Source organism: Lissotriton helveticus, chromosome 5_1, assembly GCF_964261635.1.
Source record: "Lissotriton helveticus chromosome 5_1, aLisHel1.1, whole genome shotgun sequence".
In the NCBI taxonomy this organism is placed as follows: Eukaryota; Metazoa; Chordata; class Amphibia; order Caudata; family Salamandridae; genus Lissotriton; species Lissotriton helveticus.
The window spans coordinates 1,674,301,059-1,674,325,029 of NC_136065.1; the positions used below are offsets into that span (position 1 = coordinate 1,674,301,059).

Genomic DNA, 23,971 nt, shown 5'->3' on the forward strand with positions numbered 1-23,971 from the left:
ATAATCATATTTCTACATAACATTTGTTGCAGAATTTAATGACTCAGCTCGTGCTTCGGCTCTTGGGACATATATGCAAGCCCCTTTCGCCACCACAAAGTCACTTTTCTTGACGTTTTGGTGGTAATAGGGGCTTCGCCTTATTCACAAGGCGGTGTTAAGCCACTTAACGTGGCTTAACGCCACCTTGTTAATAAGGCACCCTTATAAGCTATAATTTGCGTGAAAAGGGTGGGCAATGGGTGTTGTGGTGGGCGTTCCACTGCAACACCCATTGATCTGATGCTGCCCCTATTTACAAAGGAGGCGTAAATAGGAGGCAGCGCCAGAATTAAGACCAGGAGAAACCTGGTCTTACCCTGGCAGAACGAGGAGAAATGTTCAATTTCTCCTCGTTTTTGCTCCTTCCATGTGTGCTGCATTGTGCAGCATACATAGAAACAGCAAAACGCCATTGATAAAAAAAAAATATGACCCTTTTATGCGAGCTGCATTAAGCAGCACACATAGAAGTTTCAAAATGCCAATTCAGATTGTTTATATGCAGGAAGGGACACCTTCCTGCACATAAACAATCATTCCCCTCAATGCAGGCTCCCTTGCACTATGGTACAAAGGCACCCGCGTTGGCACTAGACTGCTAAATTAGCGCCATCACAGGGGGAAACGCAAGGCTGCACTGTATTCTTGTAAATACAGTGCAGCCCTGCATTTCAGAAGTGGTGGAGCGCGGCATTAAGCTAAGGAGGCCTAATGCTGCGCTTCACCATTGCCTTGTAAATAGGCCCCTTACAGTCAAGCCAGACCTCAGGATCAACTTTGAAGCGCTCTATGAATTTGCTAACTTGTCCACCCCTCATAACGTATATTTGTACACGTTAACCCGTGGGCATCTTGACACTGTTTATTGTTACCCATCTCAATAGTACTAATTTTATCAACCTCAGAAAGGCGAAAGACTGAGTGGATCTGCTGGGATTTGACCTGTGACTATGAGGTCAAACACAGGCCCCTACAGTGGACGCAGTAGTCCACTAAGTCACCCAGCCAGTGCTGTAGCTAGCCGGGTGGACATCGATCTGGCTAGCTATAGCACTAACCAGCACTCAATAAACAGGCAATATAGCGACGCCGCTGGCTTACATAACCAAGGGACCATTTGGCTTTCATGTTCGAGTTTAAAAAAAAATGTAACAACCACTAATTCAGAGGGTCTGGCAAGGACCGCCTTGCTGGCTACAGGAAAGAAAAGTGGTAAGAATGAATGGGGTAATCATTATCTTGACCATCCAGATAGCCGCACGACATAACCATTCACACAGGATTAAAATCTCTCCCTTAAGCACTTCTCTGATTGTATTGCATGAAAACATATATGCAGCTTTCACTAACCATATGTGAGGATAGCAAGCTACATCAATGGGGGGTGTGTGGCTGGAAGTTTGTAGTTTTCTTTTTGATCCAGTGTGGGAAGTGTTTCCATGTAATGCATGATGACCACGGAGGTGTGGTGATAGTGTTATGGGACGCAGCACTTAGCAGTGTTATGGGTGAAGAAGAGTGAGAGAGCAGCTTGCAGTTTATGGGTGTCAGTAAGCTAGCAGCTTGTAGCCACTCTGCAGTCCCTTTGTGATATTATGTGTGATCATAGTCCACTTCCTGTTTACTTCACTGGATTGTCCATTCTGAGATATTCTGATCTCATTAGCCCTGGGCAGGGTGTAGCAAAACATATATATTAGTTGGAGGACTTTTACTAAGTGTGTAAGTTGATAGCGGCTGAGGTTGTTACATGCAAGTCCTATCCTGCGTCCGATTAGAGCAACCTTTTTACAACCTGAAGGCATTTCTGAGGGTCCTTTTACCACAGTCATCATTGGCTATGTAGGCAAAGAACAGGACCAGGCTTCAGAGTGTTGTTTGAGTAATATTTGAGTGACTTCTGTGGCCTCTAGTATTATGGCCCTTAGCACTGCATTTTTGGATACGTGTTGGGTAGATGTTAGATGGAACGAAGCTGTGGAGATTGAGCCCAAACTCCTTGCCAGGGCCTGCTCTGGGGTCACAGATATATTTGGCTCTTTGGCAAGGGGTCTGTGGATTTGGGGTATTGTCAGCTTTTTGTGCTTATGCTGATGCTTAAAGGATGAATGGCGCTAGTGATTGCAGCATAGCAGCAAACCAGCCCTTGTCTGGTATGTGAATTTGTAAAGCGCACTATCACCCACAAGGTTATCCTGATGCTATGTAGGTGTATGTGCCCATCCCTACCTATGATAGGCTGGTTAATTGAAAAGCCAGGTCCTCAGCTTCTTTCGGGATCCAAGAAGAGAGGAGGCTCTAATGTGGAGAGGGAGGGTGTCCGTACTTTATTAGCAATGTAAGAGAACACCAGTCCTGGTCTGGTTCTGTGTATGTATGGGATGTTGGCAAGTAGAAGTGCTGAGGAGAGGAGGTGTGTGGATGGTTGGTGGAAGGAGATGCAACTGTTCAATTAGGTGTGGCCTGAGTTGTGGAGTGCCTTGAATGTGTGTGAGGAGTTTGAATTGAACATGTTTGTATATTGGAATCCATTGTAGTTCCCTGAGGTCATTTCAGGTGTAATGTGAGTTTTGTGTGGGAGGTTGAGGATGAGTCTGGCTGCCGAGTTCTGGATGGTCTATAGCACTCTAGTGAGTTGCTTGGTGTCCCAGTGTAGAGGGTGTTAGCATAGTCCAACCTGCTGGTGACTAGGGCATGAGTGACAGTTTGTCTTGTGTTGCTTAGGAGCTATTTGAAGATCTCCCTCAGCATTTTCAGGGTGTGGAAGCAGGATGCAGTGGCAACATGACTTGTGCAGTCATATCTAGTTTGCTGTCAATGATTATTCTGAGGTTCCTGGTCTGAGTTTCATGGTGAGGCATTCTTACTGAAGATCACTACTTCTGTCTGGTCCATTTTGAGCTTAAGACTGATGACTTTCATCCAGTTACCGACTTCGGTCATGCAGGTGGTGAACTTGTTTCCTGTGTTGGGGGTCGTGCCCGAGAGGAAGCGTATGAGTTGCATGTCATCTGCGTAGGAGAGGATGTTGATGTGTGCATGAATGACATTGGCCAGAAAGATCATGCATGAGATGAAGAGGGGGGGATGAACAATGAACCTTGAGGGACTTCGCAGATGAGTTTGTGGGCTTCTGAGGAGTAAGGTGTCAGGCTGAAAGCCGATGTTTTAGCCGTTAAGAAAGAGCAGATTCAGCGGAGAGCGGGTCCTTGGATGCCATTCTCCTGCAGGCACCTGATGGGGATGGAGTGTGAGACCGTGCCAAATGCTGAAGCAAGGTCAAGGAGAATGAGGCTGACATGTCTCTTCTGTCAAGAACCATGCAGATGTTGTTTGTGGTAGCAATGAGTATTGTTTCTGTAATGTGGTTGGGCCTGAATCCTGACTGCATGGCATCGAGGAGCTGGTGGTTGCTGAGGTGGTCGTGAACATGCTAGAATTGTATCTAGGCTCAGGGTAACAACCAAGTATAGTATAATATTGGTGTTTAGGTTCAGCAAGCGACACCATTCGAAGAAGTTGGTAATTTGCCTCATCCAAGATGGCGACCACCATTAGGTACATTCCTTTAACTGGCAATTACATCATGGTCATTGCTGGTTGTGTCAGCAAAAGAGGCTCTGTCACCAAAAGAGATTACTAACCTACCTCGGCTGCATGGCAAGATTTGCGGGCTGTATTGAATCTTGCATTAATTGTACATTCTGAACCTGCCTGTTTGACACTACCCTTCCCACTTCAATCTCTGCCCAGGTGGATATCTTCCTAAGCTTATAATGTACACTTGGTATTATTAAACTCCTCTTTGTTACCTGGTGCACTCTTGGTGTCCTGATGTCTTCCTGATCTCCTGAGATGGCTGATGGTCTATACCTCCTCAGCTGGTGGTCTGTTAAGGTTTTTTATGTATTAATATAATCAAGAGAAAGGGTAGTTAGAGGTGTTGAGAGTGGGACCACTCAACTTCCAAATGTAAACAAAGTAATCAAAGTAGAAGTGGTGCCACTATGATGCTTCTCCTAAAAGGGGGAATCCTTAGGATCTAAAAAAATATTTTAATTAAGTGTTTTCTCACTTACTTAAAGCAGTGGGTAACACAGAATAACACAATGTAACATGCAAACCACTATTACAGATGATGTTGGGGGTTCGCTAATCAGTCCCCATTAACACCCCACCTATTTTAAACCTTTCCTCAGTAACAGTTGAGACTTAATTAAAATCGTTTTCTTGTTACTAGAGGTAATTTTGTTATCCTAAGACAGATCCCACTGGAAATTCTCATTAGAAGTACTCCCCGCCTGAGAAATTGAGACCACCCAGACACACTAGGGGTCTCATTTATGGGAATCTGGCATAGGGCAGCACAGCAAGGCAGCTTGCTGGGCAGCCCTACACCAAAGTGAAATGGCAGTAATGCACCATATTTATGCAATATGATGCATTCCTGTCCTTTCTCCCTGCACTGGTGCAGTCTCTGCAGCCTAGCGCCATTGTAGGCATCATTGCACTATAGTGCAAGGGTGCTTTCATTGCATGTACAATTGGTTTTGTGCACCTTCCTGCACAAAAACAAACCTGAGAGGCGTTTTCTTTTTTCTATGTGTGCTGCAGAATGCAGCACACATAGAAAGAAGAAAAAACAAGAAGAAATAAACATATTTATCCTTGTTACACCTTGCCTAGGGAGGCATAAGGATTTGGTGCTTCCCCAGGTTTAAATCTGGGGCAGCATCAGTTTCCATGGATGTTGCGTGGGAAAACCCACCATAACACCCCTGGAAAGCCTCTCAGGCGCAGAGTAAGGCAATGCAGTGATTTGCTCTGCATTACCTTACTCATGATTTATGAGGCCACTCAGAGCCATGCAGGGTGGCTTTAGGTGGCTTCCTAAATCGGATTGAGAGCCCTTCATCGCGCATGTACCACTTTACATGGTGCAAAGGTGATGCAGGGCTCTCATAAAAAAGCCCCACAGTTTTATAGTTGAGGACTCGATAATGAAGCTTGCCACTAGCGGAAACTCTAATAGGTGAGGATACTTTAAAACAATCCCAAGGATTCCCCGTTAGGAGAGGCATCATAGTGGCACCATCTCCCCTTTGATTACAAGGTTTCTTATGTGTCTTAGTGTATCAGTAGAAGGTCACATACATATACAGTCTTTGATATTCTTTCTTTTTATAATTCTTTTTATTGTTATCCAAAACAACATCACAGCTTACAAATGGTATAGGTCAAATGGCATGATAGGCAGTGACCCATTACATACAGTTCTATATTATTATGCGAAGATTACTTTACAGTAAACGTTAGCATATCAGGGTGTTAGATCTCCCGGAGACGGTCGAGCCGGTTAATGTGGGTGGTTCATATATGGTACCCCTATATTTGTTTCATTTTCCCCATATTTGCATCCATTTTCTAGGGCATCGTCTTGATATATTTACACTTTTTTCTCGAAACACGCACCAATCCATGTCACCTTCCCATTCCTTCAGTGTCGGGGCTGCGTGTACTCCCCATTTCTTTCCAATATTCCACTTAGGGACCATCAATCCTAGTGTCACCCCGGTTTTCTCTTTCGTACCCAAGTCCGTTGGCTCCCATATATTTAGGAGACACCGCTTGGTCTCCATTGTTATTGTCTGTCCCATAACTTCCCCCATGCATGAGGTAACCGCTCTCCTATACCTAGCAACATGAGGGCATTCTCATAGTATGTGAATAAAAAAGTGCCTTCTCGGCCACATTGTCGTCGACAACTAGTCTTATCTCCATATCCCATCTTGACCAATGTTGGCCCAGTTACATAAATTCTGTGCAGTATTTTCAGTTGCACCAACTTCAGCTTAGAGGATATTGCCCCCTCCCTTGGGGACGCTGGCGCCTCCATCCATTCTTCCTCATCAAGCTCTGTTAAGTCACTTTCCCACTTTGCCCGGAGTTGCAGAAGGGGATCAGGTGAATCGTTTATCTATTTAAGTACGTCAGAGAAATTGCCTTATTGGGAATGTACCCGTCCAAAAGCCTATTTTCTAGAGGAGAGGCCTCAGGAGGGGTCCCCCCTTCGGGATGACTGCATATAGTTCGTGCCACACCTGCAGATACCTGAATCTTTGAGTGTCTGCAAGCTCGTAGTTTTGTTGGAGGGTTGTGTAGGGTAGCACTTGTCCCTTTATCCAGAGATCGCCCACCCGTGAGATCCCTATCATATCCCATCTATCAAACCCCTTCCTTTTGCAGAGATCTCCCAATTGTTCTGAGTCCCATAGTGGGGTGATCCGAGTTATGGTTTTTGTCAATCCCATATTTTTCTGGACCAAGTGCCACACCTGTACAGAGTGTTTTCTGGGGCCTGTCAAGAGGAATTTTGCGAGGTTTGAGTATAGTGCTCATGTGTAATTACCCCTAGGGAGTAGCCACCTATCTATGGCATAGCCCGGATCAGTAGGGGGCCGATGTATACAGTGATTGATCCAGAGTAGCGTTCGCTGTGCACTCTCGACCTGTCTAAAATAGGACGTGGGGACTAGGGCAGGTGAATTCTGTAAAACGTATAAAAAACGAGGCAGCAACATCATCTTAAACAATGTGGCTCTCCCCAAGAGTTACAACGGAAGAGTCTGCCGGTGTTCTACATCACACTTCAGCCACTGCAATGGTGGCTGCAGGTTGTCTCGTAAAATAATTTAGGAACTTTAGTGATAAAAATTCCCAAATATTTGAACCCCCCTGTTGCTATCCTGAATTGATATTATTTTGGCAGGAAAGGTGATTTACCTTTTAGCACAACAAATAAGCGATTTTGTCCAATTGATAGTGTACCGGAGTATGTACCAAAATTCAGATGTTCAGGACTCTACGCAGGGATCTATGTGGGGAGGCCAAGTATAGCAAAATATTGTCTGCGTAGAGCGATATACGGTCCTCCCAATCTTTGGTACAGCGTAGCCCCCTTATTATGGGGTACTGTCGGATCCAACAGACCAACTGTTCTAGCTTAAGCGCAAACAGCAGTGGGGACAGCGGGCACCCCTGTCTCGTCCCCCTGAGGAGATGGAATATAGCTGATTTTTTGTTGTTGACCACTACTTGTGCTGGTGGGTCAGTATATATAATTTGGACCCAGCTAAACATTTAGGACCGAATCCCAAACTCTTCAAGACAGCAAAAAGGTATGACCACTCTATGGTGTCAAATGCCATGGTGGCGCCTAGAGACACCACAACTGCATCTTCCATGATCGTGTCCACCCGTCCCACAACCTTATGCACCCGCCTTAAATTCAGGGATGTGTTTCTTGATGGCATAAATCCCGACTGGTCCTGATGGACCAGCTCAGGAAAAACTCGAATCAAGCGGGTGGCTAGCAATTTGGCCAGTATTTTGGCCTCTGCATTCAGCAGCGATATGGGTCTGTTGGACTTGGGCATTTTTGGCAGGTTCACCCCTAGACTTTTTGCCTTTAGCCTCTGGCATAGTGATAGTGATTTTAGGCCTCTGCCCACTTTAGCACTGTAGCCCAGTGTGAAGTGTGTGCACACTCTGAGTGCGTGTTTGTTAGATGGCCTGCCCTCCCATAGAAATGCATGGGGATATGTGTGTCCATGGTAGTTCTTGATATGCGCGGGAGTGCAGGGTCGAGATTAGTATGTGCGAACTCGTGAGAATAATTGCTGCGCAATGGTGTGCGCAGATTTATTGTGACTAGTGGAGAAGTGCCACTTTTAGAAGTTGGCTTTTCTGTGTTCTGTGAGATGTGAATTGCCTGTCTGGCTTATGAGTGACAGGGGCTGGCTGGTATGGTTGGCTCCAGGAGCCAGGATGAGTCTGCCCGGTGGTGAATAGGGAGATGTGCATGTAGATGGGAGGGAGGAGTTGCACCTGGGACCTGAATAAGCTATGCCTTCCCTCCTCAATGCTGTGGTGCGTCTGATGTCCCTGGCCTATCCTATGAATAGAGAGGGGAGCTGAGCAAAACAAAGTGCTCCAGAACCAGTTGTATCTGGTTCTCCCCTTGCCTGCACCTTTGAGACAAAGGACTTAGCTGTATCAAAGGAGGGGCTGTGACCCCAAGTAAATGTTCTTATTTGTGACTTTAATCTACCAGGGGCGTGCTGCTGCTGGGGCTCAGAGGAAGGCTTGCCTCCCTGGGCTCTGCCCTGTCCCTGGATGCCTGGAGGACTTCTCTCTGGGACCCTTCTGCCTTGCCTAGATGCCGGGAGGACTTTCCTTTGCTGAGGAGCTTGTTGCTCCATTTCTTTGCCCCAGGTCTTCTTGTGATCCCTAGCGCCCTGTGAGCGCTCTGCTGACCTTTCCCTGAAAGGACCTGGACTTTCCCTGAATGCGAGGGAACGCTTGGGGGCTGCGCAGCACCACGTTGCAGCCCTTGCTGGAGGAATCCCCAGCCCAGGGATTCCCTTGTTGTGCCCTTACGGCGGATGCCTACCCCGCTTATTTTTATATTTAATTGCAGGTGCCCACCCTGCATTATGGCCACTTATTTGATTGTTTTTGTGCGCGGGTGCCACCCCGCGACTTTGCCCGTATTTTGTTGCCTGGGTGCCACCCCGCGACTTTGCCCTTGTTTTGGTGCGCACCTCGCGACTTTGCCCGATTAAAAAAATAAATATTAGAGTGGGTGCCCGCCCCGCGTCTCACCGCAACGGCCCAAGCCGCGAGAGGAACCCCACCCCGGGCCGCTGCCTAGCGCGACCCGGAAGGCAAGCCCAGTGAGGAGGAAGGGAAGCCCCGCGAGTGATGCGACACTGACTGGAGCCTCACAGGCTCCTTAGCAGGGAAACTGGTCCCTGGTGCTGCCGGTGTGTGGGGCTTTCCTAGTGAGGAGAGGGCCCCGCGGATGCCCTGCGCCACCTCCACATGAGCCCCGCAGCACGAAGAGGAGCACCCCTGAGCAGTCAGGTGAGTGGGGGCTCCATGTTGCTTAGTGCTCTTTGAGGCACAGTGCCATTACCTAGCTTTGAGCGGCCCCGTCGTGCAGCGGTCCGCTCCACCGATCTGGGGGCATATTTTGTTGAAAGCCCCGTGTGGCTTCCATACTTTTGGCCACCATTTATTTTAGAGTCTCCATGAGGGGCTGGGGGAATATATTTAATTTAGAGCCCGTGTTGGCTCCATCACTGGCCTGATTATTTTAAGAGCCTCGGTGGCTCCAACGTTTGGCCATACTTGTTTACCCAGGCTCAGAGTGACCCATGGTTTATGGTTTGGGGGCAAGATTGTTTCCTTGATGGTGGCCTTATTATTTGAGGAGCCAGTGTGCTCCCTGGGACATGTTTATTTTTAGAGCCTAATGGCTCCAACGTGTGGCGCATTTGTTCCTGAGGGCCACTGAGAGCCCATGCCTCATTTCTACTTCACATGCAAAAACAACAGTTGATGGACAGAATGCAGAACAATGTCATTCATTCACCCCAGTACAGATATCTGGGCCTAAATCCATCGATTTTTTGCTCACCACACCACCCTAGCTCAGACATGGCTATATGCAAATCAGCCTTGACCCTGTGCCTCATGGGAACAGTCCAGCCCGAAGTGCCAAGCCATGTCTTCCCTGGACTGGAATCAAGCATCCTAGGACCGGTGTCTGGCTATCAGCCGTCATCAGCCAGGATAGCTTGACTCCAGTGGCGTGGAGAGCACGGGACTCACGTCTCAGCATACCCGTCCCACTCGGGGTGACAATTGCAAAAACAACAGTTTATGGACAGAATGCAAAACAATGTCATACATTCACCCCAGTACAGAGATCTGGGCCTAAATCCATCGTTTTTTTGCACACCACACCACCCCAGTTCAGACCTGGCCCATATGCAAATCAGCCTTGACCCTGTGTCTCATGGGAACAGTCCAGCCCGAACTGCCAAGCCATGTCTTCCCTGGACCGGAATCAAGCATCCTAGGACCGGTTTCTGGCTATCAGCCGTCATCAGCCAGGATAGCTTCACTCCAGTGGCGTGGAGAGCACGGGACTCACGTCTGAGCATACCTGTCCCACTCGGGGTGACAATTGCAAAAACAGCAGTTGATGGACAGAATGCAAAACAATGTCATACATTCACCCCAGTACAGAGATCTGGGCCTAAATCCATCGTTTTTTTGCTCACCACACCACCCCAGTTCAGACCTGGCCATATGCAAATCAGCCTTGACCCTGTGCCTCATGGGAACAGTCCAGCCCGAACTGCCAAGCCATGTCTTCCCTGGACTGGAATCAAGCATCCTAGGACCGATTTCTGGCTTTCAGCCGTCACCAGCCAGGATAGCTAGACTCCAGTGGCGTGGAGAGCACAGGACGCAAGTCTGAGCATACCCGTCCCACTCGGGGTGACAATTGCAAAAACAACAGTTGATGGACAGAATGCAGAACAATGTCATACATTCATCCCAGTACAGAGATCTGGGCCTAAATCCATCATATTTTTGCTCACCACACCACCCCAGTTCAGACATTGCCATGTGCAAATCAGCCTTGACCCTGTGCCTCATGGGAAAAGTTAGCACGAACTGCCAAGCCATGTCTTCCCTGGACCGGAATCAAGCATCCTAGTACCGGTTTCTGGCTATCAGCCGTCATCAGCCAGGATAGCTTGACTCCAGTGGCGTGGAGAGCACGGAACTCACGTTTGAGCATACCCGTCCCACTCGGGGTGACAATTGCAAAAACAACAGTTGATGGACAGAAAGCAGAACAATGTCATACATTCACCCCAGTACAGAGATCTGGGCCTAAATCGATCGTTTTTTTGCTCACCACACCACCCCAGTTCAGACCTGGCCATATGCAAATCAGCCTTGACCCTGTGTCTCATGGGAACAGTCCAGCCCGAACTGCCAAGCCATGTCTTCCCTGGACCGGAATCAAGCATCCTAGGACCGGTTTCTGGCTATCAGCCGTCAACAGCCAGGATAGCTTCACTCCAGTGGCGTGGAGAGCACGGGACTCACGTCTGAGCATACCCGTCCCACTCGGGGTGACAATTGCAAAAACAACAGTTGATGGACAGAATGCAAAACAATGTCATACATTCACCCCAGTACAGAGATCTGGGCCTAAATCCATCGTTTTTTTGCTCACCACACCACCCCAGTTCAGACCTGGCCATATGCAAATCAGCCTTGACCCTGTGCCTCATGGGAACAGTCCAGCCCGAACTGCCAAGCCATGTCTTCCCTGGACTGGAATCAAGCATCCTAGGACCGATTTCTGGCTTTCAGCCGTCACCAGCCAGGATAGCTAGACTCCAGTGGCGTGGAGAGCACAGGACGCAAGTCTGAGCATACCCGTCCCACTCGGGGTGACAATTGCAAAAACAACAGTTGATGGACAGAATGCAGAACAATGTCATACATTCATCCCAGTACAGAGATCTGGGCCTAAATCCATCATATTTTTGCTCACCACACCACCCCAGTTCAGACATTGCCATGTGCAAATCAGCCTTGACCCTGTGCCTCATGGGAAAAGTCAGCACGAACTGCCAAGCCATGTCTTCCCTGGACCGGAATCAAGCATCCTAGTACCGGTTTCTGGCTATCAGCCGTCATCAGCCAGGATAGCTTGACTCCAGTGGCGTGGAGAGCACGGAACTCACGTTTGAGCATACCCGTCCCACTCGGGGTGACAATTGCAAAAACAACAGTTGATGGACAGAATGCAGAACAATGTCATACATTCACCCCAGTACAGACATCTGGGCCTAAATCCATCGTTTTTTTGCTCACCACCCCAGTTCTGACATGGCCATATGCAAATCAGCCTTGACCCTGTGCCTCATGGGAACAGTCTAGCCCGAACTGCCAAGCCATGTCTTCCCTGGACCGGAATCAAGCATCCTAGGACCGGTTTCTGGATATCAGCCGTCATCAGCAAGGATAGCTTGACTCCAGTGGCGTGGAGAGCACGGGACTCACGTCTGAGCATACCCGTCCCACTCGGGGTGACAATTGCAAAAACAACAGTTGATGGACAGAATGCAGAACAATGTCATACATTCACCCCAGTACAGAGATCTGGGTCTAAATCCATCATTTTTTTGCTCACCACATGACCCCAGTTCAGACATGGCCATATGCAAATCAGCCTTGACCCTGTGCCTCATGGGAACAGTCCAGCCCGAACTGCCAAGCCATGTTTTCCCTGACCGGAATCAAGCATCCTAGGACCGGTTTCTGGCTATCAGCCGTCATCAGCCAGGATAGCTTGACTCCAGTGGCGTGGCGAGCACGGGACTCACGTCTGAGCATACCCGTCCCACTCGGGGTGACAATTGCAAAAACAACAGTTGATGGACAGAACGCAGAACAATGTCATACATTCACCCCAGTACAGAGATCTGGGCCTAAATCCATCGTTTTTTTGCTCACCACACCACCCCAGTTCAGACATGGCCATATGCAAATCAGCCTTGACCCTGTGTCTCATGGGAACAGTCCAGCCCGAACTGCCAAGCCTTGTCTTCCCTGGACCGGAATCAAGCATCCTAGGACCGGTTTCTGGCTATCAGCCGTCATCAGCCAGGATAGCTTGACTCCAGTGGCGTGGAGAGCACAGGACTCACGTCTGAGTATACCCGTCCCACTCGGGGTGACAATTGCAAAAACAACAGTTGATGGACAGAATGCAGAACAATGTCATACATTCACCCCAGTACAGAGATCTGGGCCTAAATCCATCATTTTTTTGCTCACCACACCACCCCAGTTCAGACATGGCCATATGCAAATCAGCCTTGACCCTGTGCCTCATGGGAACAGTCCAGCCCGAACTGCCAAGCCATGTCTTCCCTGGACCGTAATCAAGCATCCTAAGACCGGTTTCTGGCTATCAGCCGTCATCAGCCAGGATAGCTTGACTCCAGTGGCGTGGAGAGCACGGGACTCACGTCTGAGCATACCAGTCCCACTCGGGGTGACAATTGCAAAAACAACAGTTGATGGACAGAATGCAGAACAATGTCTTACATTCACCCCAGTACAGAGATCTGGGCCTAAATCCATCGATTTTTTGCTCACCACACCACCCCAGTGCAGACATGGACACCGTGGTGACATGGCAACGTGCACACCCTTGACTGTCGCTGCATTGGCAGCAGTCCTGACTTTTGGACAGAGGGCATTTGAGCCCCTTAGAGATGGCCAGTTGGCCCTGAGGACTATTAGGTTTATAGGGCACATGGCCGTAGTGTAATTTATATAGGTGCTAGGAAATGCAATGGTTATGTAGTATGTTTTATGCACCCTGATTTATGATTCTAGATGTGCTTTTATGCTTATTAGGTTTTACCAACTGTCTTATGTTTTATTTTTCTACTGTGGTTTGATTGATTCCCTACTGCAGGGTTTGTTATTAAGTTTATTTCCTAATGCAAGTTATGTTTAGGAGATTATGGTCTACCATATTTTAGCGTATGTGGTTGGCGCAGAATAGAGTTCTCGCCTTATGTGATACTAGTACAGTCTCCCCTCCCATACTCCATTTTCAGCCAAATTGGGGAGTGGTCTGATATTCCTCTTGCTAGGTGTCTTATTTCTTTAACATATCCAACTTGTGCCACCGGGGCGAGGATTTAGTCTAACCGGGAAAGGTTTTTGTGGGCCCCAGAGTGAAATGTGTTTTGTGCATCTACAGGGTGATGCATCCTCCATATATCCACCAGTCCCATAACATCCAGGAAACATGGGAGTCGTAACTGAGTTTAAGTCTCCCCCTATTATCATTCTATCACTGGGAAACCCAAGCAGCACTCTCTCTAGGTCTTTGAATGTAATTTCCTGTAATCCCGGTGGCACGTACAGTAACATTAATGTCAGCATTTTGCCCTCCCACTGGTCAGACACTGCTTCATATCTCCTTAAATTATCAGGGTAAACCTGGTCTTTCGTCATTGGGAAGGTGCGCTTTTTCAATATGCCAACTCCCCTGGGGCCCGTCGTGAACCCACAGTGTACCACTAATTGATTGCCCTATCTAGCTAGGGCCCTACACATGCTCCCTATGAGGTACGTCTCTCTCCCGGAGCAGGACCATCTCCGGGGCATGCCGTTTAAGAAATTGCAATATGATTCCTCTTTTAAGTTTATCCCGCAATCCATTTAAATTCCAGGATAATAACTTAATTTGTTTCTCACTCGTGATGCCCATGTCGTTATTTAGTTTTCGCTGGTGGGGGGTGGGTACCCAGCCACATCCCCGGAACACCCACCATCACTGAATAGAACCTTGCGCAATCTACTATGATCTCAACATCAGTTTTCTGGTCACTGTATTTCCCATGCCTAGATTAGCAGTATGTGACTGTGACGAACTAAGAAAAACTACATGAAAGCAAAACCCCCAACACCCCCCACCCTGTAACCCTCCCTGCTCCCCGCACTCTGGGCTTGAAACTGCCCAAAATCCCAATAGTGCAGAGTGCCTGTCGTCCCAACTAAGAACTAACTAGATGTTGGAGGGAAAGGGGTTGCAGACTCCTGCCCGATGGAAGCCGCTCCGCTGCTATGTTTTCCCCATTAATGATATATGGACATGCATCATATACAAATACAATCAATTAGTGCATAAAATGTTCGCATAGCCTGTTCGGTGTGTCGTCTCGATGCCTCAATGCTTCCGCTGTCCTGAGAGGTGAGGTCGGCGCAGGACTTTCACAGCTAACAATTCCCAGTGTAGTGAAACGCTTTGCGGGCCAATTCAAATGTTTGAGTATCATCTTGCATTGTGAACCTTCGCTGGTCTCCAGCCCTCTAACCAGTCTTTTGCCGTTTCCGGCGTATCAAAGAACCAAGTCTTGCCATCAACTTCTACTCTCAACTTTGCCAGATATAACATCGCATATCGAATGCCTTTATCTCTCAGCAGTTTTTTAACGTCCAGGAAAGTGCGCCGCTGGTGTTGAACCGCAATGGTCAAGTCCGGAAAAAAGGACAGTTCACTGTTTTCACTTTTTAGGGGAGGGTTAGCAGGAGCCATTTGTAAAATACTATCTCGGTCCCTGAAGTTTAGGAGTAGTGCAAGTATGGGTCTTGGAGGGGCACCCAGCTTAGGCCTCCCCCGGCACTCTGTGTGCTCTTTCAACTGTAAAAAATTTTGATAGTGTTTTAGGACGTAGGCGGTTCATGATTAATTCTTCCACAAATACATCAGCGGCCGGTCCCCCCGCTCATTCAGGGACTCCGATAATTCTGATGTTGTTATGTCTCGCGTGACCTTAGTAATCGTCCAGCTGGGCATTTAATCTTTTCTGCACAATTTGAAGTTCTTTGGTTTCTTTACCCATTCGCTGGGTGTTGCTACTAAGTTCTTTGGTCACCACTGCTATGGTTTTCACTTTGTCACTTGTTTTCTGTAGATCAGTCCCGATCAATTCCATTTCCATTGATGTAGTGTCCATTCTGTGTTCCAGCGAAGTACGCACCCCTGCAATGGCTGCCATTACATCTACCAGCGACGGCTCCTCTCCAGATGGTCAACGGTTTCTCCGTCTCCCCCTTGGTTACTCCGTCCAATTCACTTACTTTGTGGGTGGTGTATTTGTCCAGCTTCGTCTGGAGTGTAGTCCTCTGTCCCTTCAGCCCAGACATGACGCAGTGGCTCAAGCAGAGTCTCACACACTGATACTTTGTCCTGATATCCCACGCTCTGCTCACTGTATGCTAATTTAAGCACCCAAGATGTTCCCAAAGAGCCGTCTCACTAGGAGTACCAAATGCTTGTCGTACTGTCCTCAGTGTCGCAGAGACGTCCTGATTTTAAATGACACCTCCCCTCAGCAAAGAATATATAGACCAATGACTCTTGGTTCTGAGTTGCAGTCCCCATTCTTTATGCCTTGTACCCACTGTAGCGTGGGATCAGTGCCCCCAATATGCTGAGTGTGGTATTTCTGGAGTTAAGCCAGGAGTCTCTGCCCCCAAGATTATTTACTCCGTCTCATCGTGGTGTGACTCACCCTTTTTTCACCACCACACCACAGCTGCAGGGCAGACAGCCGTTTGATCCGGTCACAGCGTCCCTTTCCGGACTCAAGTTCAAGTTCAATTTATTTATGATTTTGGAACTCAGATGAGATCAAAAAGGATAAAACATACATTTTTAACAATAGAATAAGATATACAAATATACATAATCATGTAAAACGTCAAGTAAAATCACTGATGATAGTCATAACATCCTTTAGAAATTTTAATATATATCTAAAAAACATGAAAAAAAGTTAAAAACCCTGTGGCAAAACATTTCATTAGGAGGATTATAAATGGCATCCATGAATGCGGTGGCGGACAAAATGGATAGTTGCAGGCAGATTGGCCTCATCCACCTACGTCGATACAATAAAAGAGCCGGACAAACAAAGAGCACATGTGTAACATCCTGGGTGGAATTATTGCACAAATTACACATAGGGGAGGAACCGTACCATTTGGACAATACATTGTTAAGTGGAAGAGAACCCTGCCTCAATAAAAGCCAAAAACGACGCACTCCATGAGGGAGGTTCCAAGTAATATAAGACTGTACTTTGTTTATCAGGCAAGAATCGATAGCTGGATGAATGCCTCTCTTTGAAGTACGCGCTTCCCTGTCTATAGTAAAACTTAATTTCCAGGTGGCCTGCTTCAAAGTTGCCTTAAGCTGATATGAAGATAAAGTAAAAAGTACCGATTCATCCAATTGAAGCAACTCCACCGCAGTTCTAAATTTTTTTACAACTAATGATTGCTCATTTAGGGTTCCTAATAATTCTTTCTGAATAAAGGATCTTAATGTACCAGGATCACCCTTTACAAGGCTTGAGACCCAGCGCACTATCCCTGCGACACCCTGTACCCAACTACTGCGCAGCCCAAATTACAGCCTAAGAGCCGCAACAGAACAGGCAAAGTTAACTGAGGCTAGATTCCGAACATTTTTACCTTCTGTTGTATTTAAAAGGCCCCATTTTCTTATGTCGAGTAGTTCGATACCATACAACAGGGACGCTGGGATTTTAGCACGGAAAACCTCTAGTAGAAGTGCGAAGTGTCTTCTGCCTGTGGATCTGTAAAGGGAGATTAAGCTTTTACCTTGTGCCATTGCTTTCCTAATATTATTTCCGATATGAGCATTTTCACTTGAGTTTCCACACACTATTTTTCCTAGGAAGACATATGAATTTACCACTTCCAATTTTTATCCACTAACAGACCAAACATAGTTCCCAAACTTCAACTTTTTCCTTCCCCGCATGCACATTATTTTACTTTTAGACACATTTATCTTTAAGTGATGGGCCTCTGAATATTCATGTAATACCTGCAGATGACTATTTAATCCCCTCGGTGTTAAATCCAGTATTAATATGTCGTCGGCATATAGCAAACAGACTATCGATTTTCCCCCCAATAATGGGGCGATACCTTCGCTTAAGGACAGGGCGTAGGGTAGATCATATATATATAAAGAAAATAATAGGGGGGCCAACAAGCAACCTTGTTTTAGGCCGTTTGTTGTAGAAATAACTTGGGATAGACCTCTTTCCCCCCCATCAAGACTCTACAACAAGTGTCAGTATGGAGAGCTCGAACCAACTCCAGAAGGGTGGCCGGCACGCCGAGGTCTGATAGTTTTCTCCACAGCAAAGGACGATCTACTTTGTCGAATGCTGTGGAGAAATCTATGAAAGCTGCGTACACTTTCCCTCCTCGGACTTTAACATATTTTTCATTTATAACTTGCAATGCCGTTAGATTATCCATGGTTCCATGCCTTCGCCTAAATCCGGTCTGTTCAAATGGAAGAATTTCACCCAAGTCCACCCAGACATTAATTTGCATCAGGAGGCATTTGGTGAAGACTTTACCCACGGCATCCAAAAGTGCAATTTGTCGGTAATTGTGTGGGGTGCCACGGTCTCCCTTCTTGAAGAGGGGGACTAAAATACTCCCTTTCCAAGATGGGAGAACGGTTTTATTTGCAAAGCAAAATCTAAAGACCGGGAAAAGGATTTTACTCCACATTGCACTGTTTTGTTTCAAGACCGAGATTGGGAGTTCATCCGGGCCCATCGCCCCAGAGGAGCGCATACCCTTGATGGCAAATTCAATATCTTTTTCAGAAGGTGGTCCATATGGAGAGGGGTCTTCATTTACTCTGCTACAATCAAACACATTCCCATTACTTGCATAAAGGTTTCCGGATATAGCCAACCCATGTAAGCTCCTCAATAGGAACTGGAAGTGGACTTGATCTAACTCCACAACCCTCCCCGATGAGAGACCAGAATGTTCTTGTTTGACCTTTCAATGCAGCTTCCCTCAATTTAATCCATGTACTATCCTCCCTTTCTTTTCTCATCTTAACCTTCACCCTAGTCCTCCTTCTCTTGAGTAGTAAAATGCTACAATATCTTTCGGAGGAGTTGGTCAGATATTGTTCCCTAATTAATTAATTTATTTCAATATTAAGTAGGCGTAGAGATCTGGGAGTTACTCTGATGTTACTTCTTTGGATCGACTTTTTTGCAACTGCAATCACTGTTTCCATAAAATCAGCAAAACATGCTATTTCAAAGCCGTTCCAGTTAACCAAATTGACCACGGCGGCCTCTAAGATACTTTCCAAACCCCTAATAGTCCTGATATCCCAGTGACATCTTCCTGATTTCTTACTGAAGCCGACCAAATCACTATTTAATGGCCATGGATCGGTCTGAGTTGGATTTAAATTTACAGTGAGAGTTAGCACTTTATGGTCGCTATGGTGAGTATTAGAGAACATAAGATCTTTCACGAGGAAGAAAGAGGTACTTCCCACTATCACATAGTCTAGGATGGATTCACTGTTATTTGATTTACAGGTGAAGTTCGCCGTTGTATCTGACGGGAGCCTTCCATTTGCTATAATGCCATCAACTTTTATCAATTCATCAAGAAGCATTTTCCCTCTAGTATTTGTCCTGATGTTTTGTGGAAAAATCGCTTGAGGAATCTGCAAGGATTCTTCTTTATCCTTATTTCTAAAAATCTCTAGATTAAGATTGGAGATCTTACAATTAAGATCCCCTACCAAAATTATATGAGGGGAAGGTTCTGCTTCAGTGACTTTCTTTATGTATGAAAAGACATTTTTTTAAAGTACATTGTGGCAGGCATCCAGAGGAATGTAAGCATTTATCAAAATCAATGGTTTACCCTTTCCAGCGTTGCCCATGTTGAACAAAGTTATTGCCTTAAAAAGGTTATAAGGGTCTATGTAATAAGCATAACTCCATTTTATCTTTTTAGACAACAGGCAAGCCACCCCGCCCCTTGCATGTCCTCTCCTGGATGGAATTGCTCTACCGTCCAACGTAAAGTAATCTTTGCCCAGTAATAAATTCTCTGTGCACCAAGTCTCTTGGAGACAGATCACGTTTGCATCTAGTGTGTGTAGAAATTGCAGCTTTTCCCTACTATTCTTTATTCCTGCAGCATTCCACGATAATATTTTTAGTTCATTGCTAAAAGAATGGATGCAGGGGGAGATTATTGCAGGATCCTTTCCGGACTCGCTGGTGTTCGCAGGCTCTCCGCCCTCAATTGTGTTGGTCATTTCCGCATCCTTCAGGCATCCAACATGTCTGCTGGGAGGCAGGTGGACCAGAGTATTTGGGGCTGTGCTACAGATCACAGATATGCTCCTGGTCTCCGCGGCAGCTGCACCAGTCACAAGCCGGGTGGTATGGGGGCACAGTGGGAGGAACGTCGCTTTTTCTGCACTTGCCTCCGGGGTTCGGATATACAATGTTGGGCACAGGCTTCCGGGGCGACGCCACAATCTGACATCCGCAGCCGCCCCTCACGGAAGTCCGGGCCGGCTGCTGAGTAACTCGAGCCCGGGGATTCGGGGTCCAATCCCTCCACAGCTTCTCCTCTCTACGGAGCCTCTGCACCAGTCTTGTCGATACTTGGTGCCACAGCGGGTGTACAGCACACACTCTGCTGCAGTTTTGGGGAAAAACTGATCAATTTACGAATGTTAGGGCGGTTTCAGGCCATCGGCGTCAGGAGCCTCAACGTTTCTCAGCCATCGCTTCAGCGGTCAAGCCACGCCCCCCTCTCTTTGATATTTTTATATCATTGTGCAAAGTGTGTGCTAAGAGGCAAGCCAGAGCTCTTGCACCTTTTCTTTAACTCTACATCTTCACGTCAAGATTGCCATTATATTTTATGTCTTGGTAAAGAGTGGAGGGAAAGGGTCAGTAATTCCATTAAGCAAGGCAGTCTTAGGACACCAACCTTACATGACGTCAATTAATTACATGAAAATGGCATATATTTAGGGGCATATTTATAATTGTGGTGCGTCATTCTTGCACCATGCAAGGGGGGACCCAAGGGCGATGGAACACTAAAGTAAGATTTATCAAGCCATGCAGGGCCATCTCGCGTGGCCAGGCCCGGACTGGCCATAGCGGGCACCGGGCAATCCCCCGGTGCACCGCACGGGTGGGGGCCGGTTTTGGGCCCCTGGGGGCCGTTTTTTATACAGGGCCGTTTTTGCAGCATACCTGCAAAATCGGCCCTGTAACAAAATCGGCCGAAAAACGGCCCCAGCAAAGAGCTCGGCCGCCCCCCCCTCTCCTTACCCCCCAGTGGGGAGGGGAGGCGGGGGGCCGGCCGGGCACTTTGCCAGGGCCGGTTGTGGTTCCCAGTCCGGCCCTGCGTGTGGCCCTACATGGCTTGATAAATCTGGAGTATCCAATGCAGTGCAAATCATGAGGGTGTTCCCACGCCTGAACTCCCGGATTTTGCTCCATTCCCAAGTTTACCAGCACTGGTAAACTTGGGAATGCATAACAATTCGACACCTCCCCAGGTGAGGCGCAACGAGGAGAAATATCTTTATTTGTCCTTGATTTTTCCTCTTTCTAATGCCTCAGAGGATTGTTTTTGTGCAGGAAGGTTTGCCTTCCTGCACAAAAATAAATCTTGATTACTTCACAGGCACACTTGCACTACGGTGCAAGGGTGCCGGAGTTGTTGCTAGGTAGCATATTGTGCTCCAGTGCAAGGTAAAGATAGGAATGCGCGGTGTAATGTTAAATACGGTAAATCCTGCCTTTTCCCTATCACGTAGTGCAGTAAGGTGGTTTGCTTCGCTGGTTTCTTGATAAATGTGCCCCTTGTTTTTTATATAACAGATGAGAAGAAGGTGCTCCAATGGCAAAGTACTGTTTTGTCTGGATCCTGGGTCAGCTGCTGCCCGCACGCCTCTTCCACTGGTTTTGCCTGTTTTGGGCAGCACGTGTTTGCCTCGACCAGTACCTTTTTTTCACGGCCCTGTGGTGACAGTCCAGTGAAGCCTGGGGTTCTGGCCCGCGCCTGCTCCGGAGAAGACCTCTGCACCCAGGGGCGGTCTCCACACTCCCCTCACTAATGTCCGCGCCTTCGCCTCGGGCTCATGACAAATTACCCTGTTTGGAGTCTTAGGATGCGCCTTAAGGGATCAGAGTGCTTAATAAGTGTGATCCTCATCCGCCTTAGGCCTGAAATCTAGGTCACCCGGGGCTGTGGCCACACTCCGGGCAGCCTCCGGACACCGCTCCCATAACACATGGGCGCTGCCGGGGGATTTGCCAATTAAACGGAGACAACATATCTCTGTCAGGGAGGTGAGTATATCTGAGGAGACGAGAGGGATCTCTGACAAGGAGCCGGTGCTTAGCATCTTTAGGGAGACAGTTTACAGACGCAGATTAAAGGAGCTTTGGCTGGCCTGACCTCACAGTGGTGTTTACAAACCTAAGCTGCTCGTTCTGAGAGGGCGTGTAAGTAGAGGGCTTCGGCTGCTACACAGACATGGCAGGCAAGCCTCCCTCACACAGGCGCAAGCTTCACTCCTACAGGCACCACAGGCTTCCCACATGCCAACACTGCACAGGGAAAATATTCTTTACCTCCTCTTCTTCCTCATCCCATTACTTACTGTATGAGGTGAGTGCACACATCGCCCCCTCATCTCCAGCCTCCTTGTCCCAGTCCTAACTTGTGAGGAGATGCCATTGAGAGAAGCTCACCGACACACACTTCGATGCAAATGATTTTATTGAGAAAAAAAAGACTTCATTGCGCTTTATAAAACAGTAGTGCCAAAAGAACCCTCAGTTCCAGACAAATCAAGACGATAATTTCGGGCAAAAGTCTGTTGGGACGTCCAAGCAGCAGCACCACTGATTTATCGAATGGAGGAGTCACCTGCTTCCGCCCATGAAGCTGCTACCGCCCTGGTGGAGCCTCCCTTGATGTGGGATGGAGGACATTCCCCAGCAGGAATATATATGCCTGAATAGCCCCTGTCGAACACACCAGCCTGTAGTCTGGGAAAAACCGTGGAAGCTTGATTGGCTGAATCAAAGGAGACAAATACACTTTTGGATTTTCGAAAATCTTGAGTCCTAGACAAATGGACAACGTGCGACTTACATCAAGAGTAGAGGGAGCCCCTTCAACTTCAGAGGGAAAAACTGTTATGATTACTGAAAGTGGGGTCCAACATGAGTTTCACCTTGTCAGGAAAAGAACTTAAGAAGGGAAAAGATGCAAAGAGTGCCCCCAACACCCCCAAATGTTTGGCAGACGTGATTGCCAAATGAAAACTTGTCTTAGCAGACAACCTTGATAACGGATAGGTTTCCAAAGGTTCAAAGGTGGCTAACTGACGTCTCCTTAGGACCACCGATAAATCCTAAGAAGGAACAGGAGTCCCCACAGCCACCCTCAAATCTGAAATTCTTCAGAAGCCGGGAAACCAAAGGTGAGTGCTTAGAAAAATTCCCTTGTACATGAAAAGCTCTTATGGCAGCCCATTGAGCACAGAGAGCGAAAAGTGTGAGACCTTTTAAGAGGGCATCCCGCAAACCATCTAGGGTCAATGGATCTAAGCCCTTTAAAAAACATCACCTTAGAAAAGTACCGCACAGTTTCTTATATGACTTCAAGGTGGATGGTTTACAAGAGGCTTGAATGTCGAAAGCCACAAGCTTCGAACAACCGAGACCCATAAGCCCTACCCGCTCACACTGTGACCATTTGTTTGGATAATAATAACTCTGGTACTATTATGATAGAGGCTTTTAATGTTATCTGCTGTCAGGTCAATTTAGACCTAACCGTAAAGATAAAATCTAATAGGCCTAGGTGTCCCAAATGGTTTGACTCAAATTGTTCCAAGGCTCACTCAATCCTCCTAAAGGCTCTAAAAAACAAACCTAGAGATAAAGAGCAGGTAGCATCACTGAGGAAACAATACAGTTATGCTATCAGGGTGAGGAAATCTGAGATTAAAAAGGAGGCCTGGAATGATTTATTATCGCCCGATACACAGAGAGATAGTGCCAAATTTTGGGCAATAATAAACCACCCATATTTTGTGGGACTAGAAAACCAGAGAGCTGATTGCATTATACCAGACGAACAGTGGGTGACACATTTTAGTAACATCTATAGCTGCCCGGATACCACTTCAGATTGTGAGATACCTCTCACACAAGTAGCAACTACCATCTCTCCTTTTAATCTAGAGGAGGTGAAAAAGGCAATTAACGATACACTCTTTAAAAAGGCACCGGGCCCCGATGGGTTCCCGCAGACTTTTTTAAGAGTGCCCCTGATTTAAGTGCTAAGATTCTCATAAACATTTTTAACGCTACTAGGGATCTTATTTTTCCTACTAGTTGGGCCAAGTCCACGATAGTCCCAATCTTTAAAAAGGGACAGAGGACAGACCCGGCCTGCTATAGGCCAATTTCTCTTATCGATTCCAGCGTTAAAATCTTGGGAAGAGTTCTTTTAGGAAGATTAACTCATTTTTTAGAAGGGAAGGGTGTCTTATCAGAAGCGCAGTACGGTTTTAGAGCCAAAAGAGGAACCTTAGACCAGTGCCTAA

General features: G+C 47.1%; 1 long non-coding RNA gene across 2 annotated transcripts in view; it reads right to left on the reverse strand.

Moving 5' to 3' along the window:
- LOC144753769 (uncharacterized) overlaps nt 1-23,971 on the reverse strand; it is a 295,636-nt gene that overhangs the window by 104,917 nt on the left and 166,748 nt on the right. The window contains exon 3 of one of the 2 annotated variants that reach the window (XR_013594519.1): nt 16,986-17,105. The exons of the other annotated variant lie outside the window; for it this stretch is intronic. This is a non-coding gene — a long non-coding RNA (uncharacterized LOC144753769). Of the gene's footprint in view, nt 1-16,985; nt 17,106-23,971 lie in introns of those variants that run through there. 2 annotated transcript variants of the gene reach the window in all.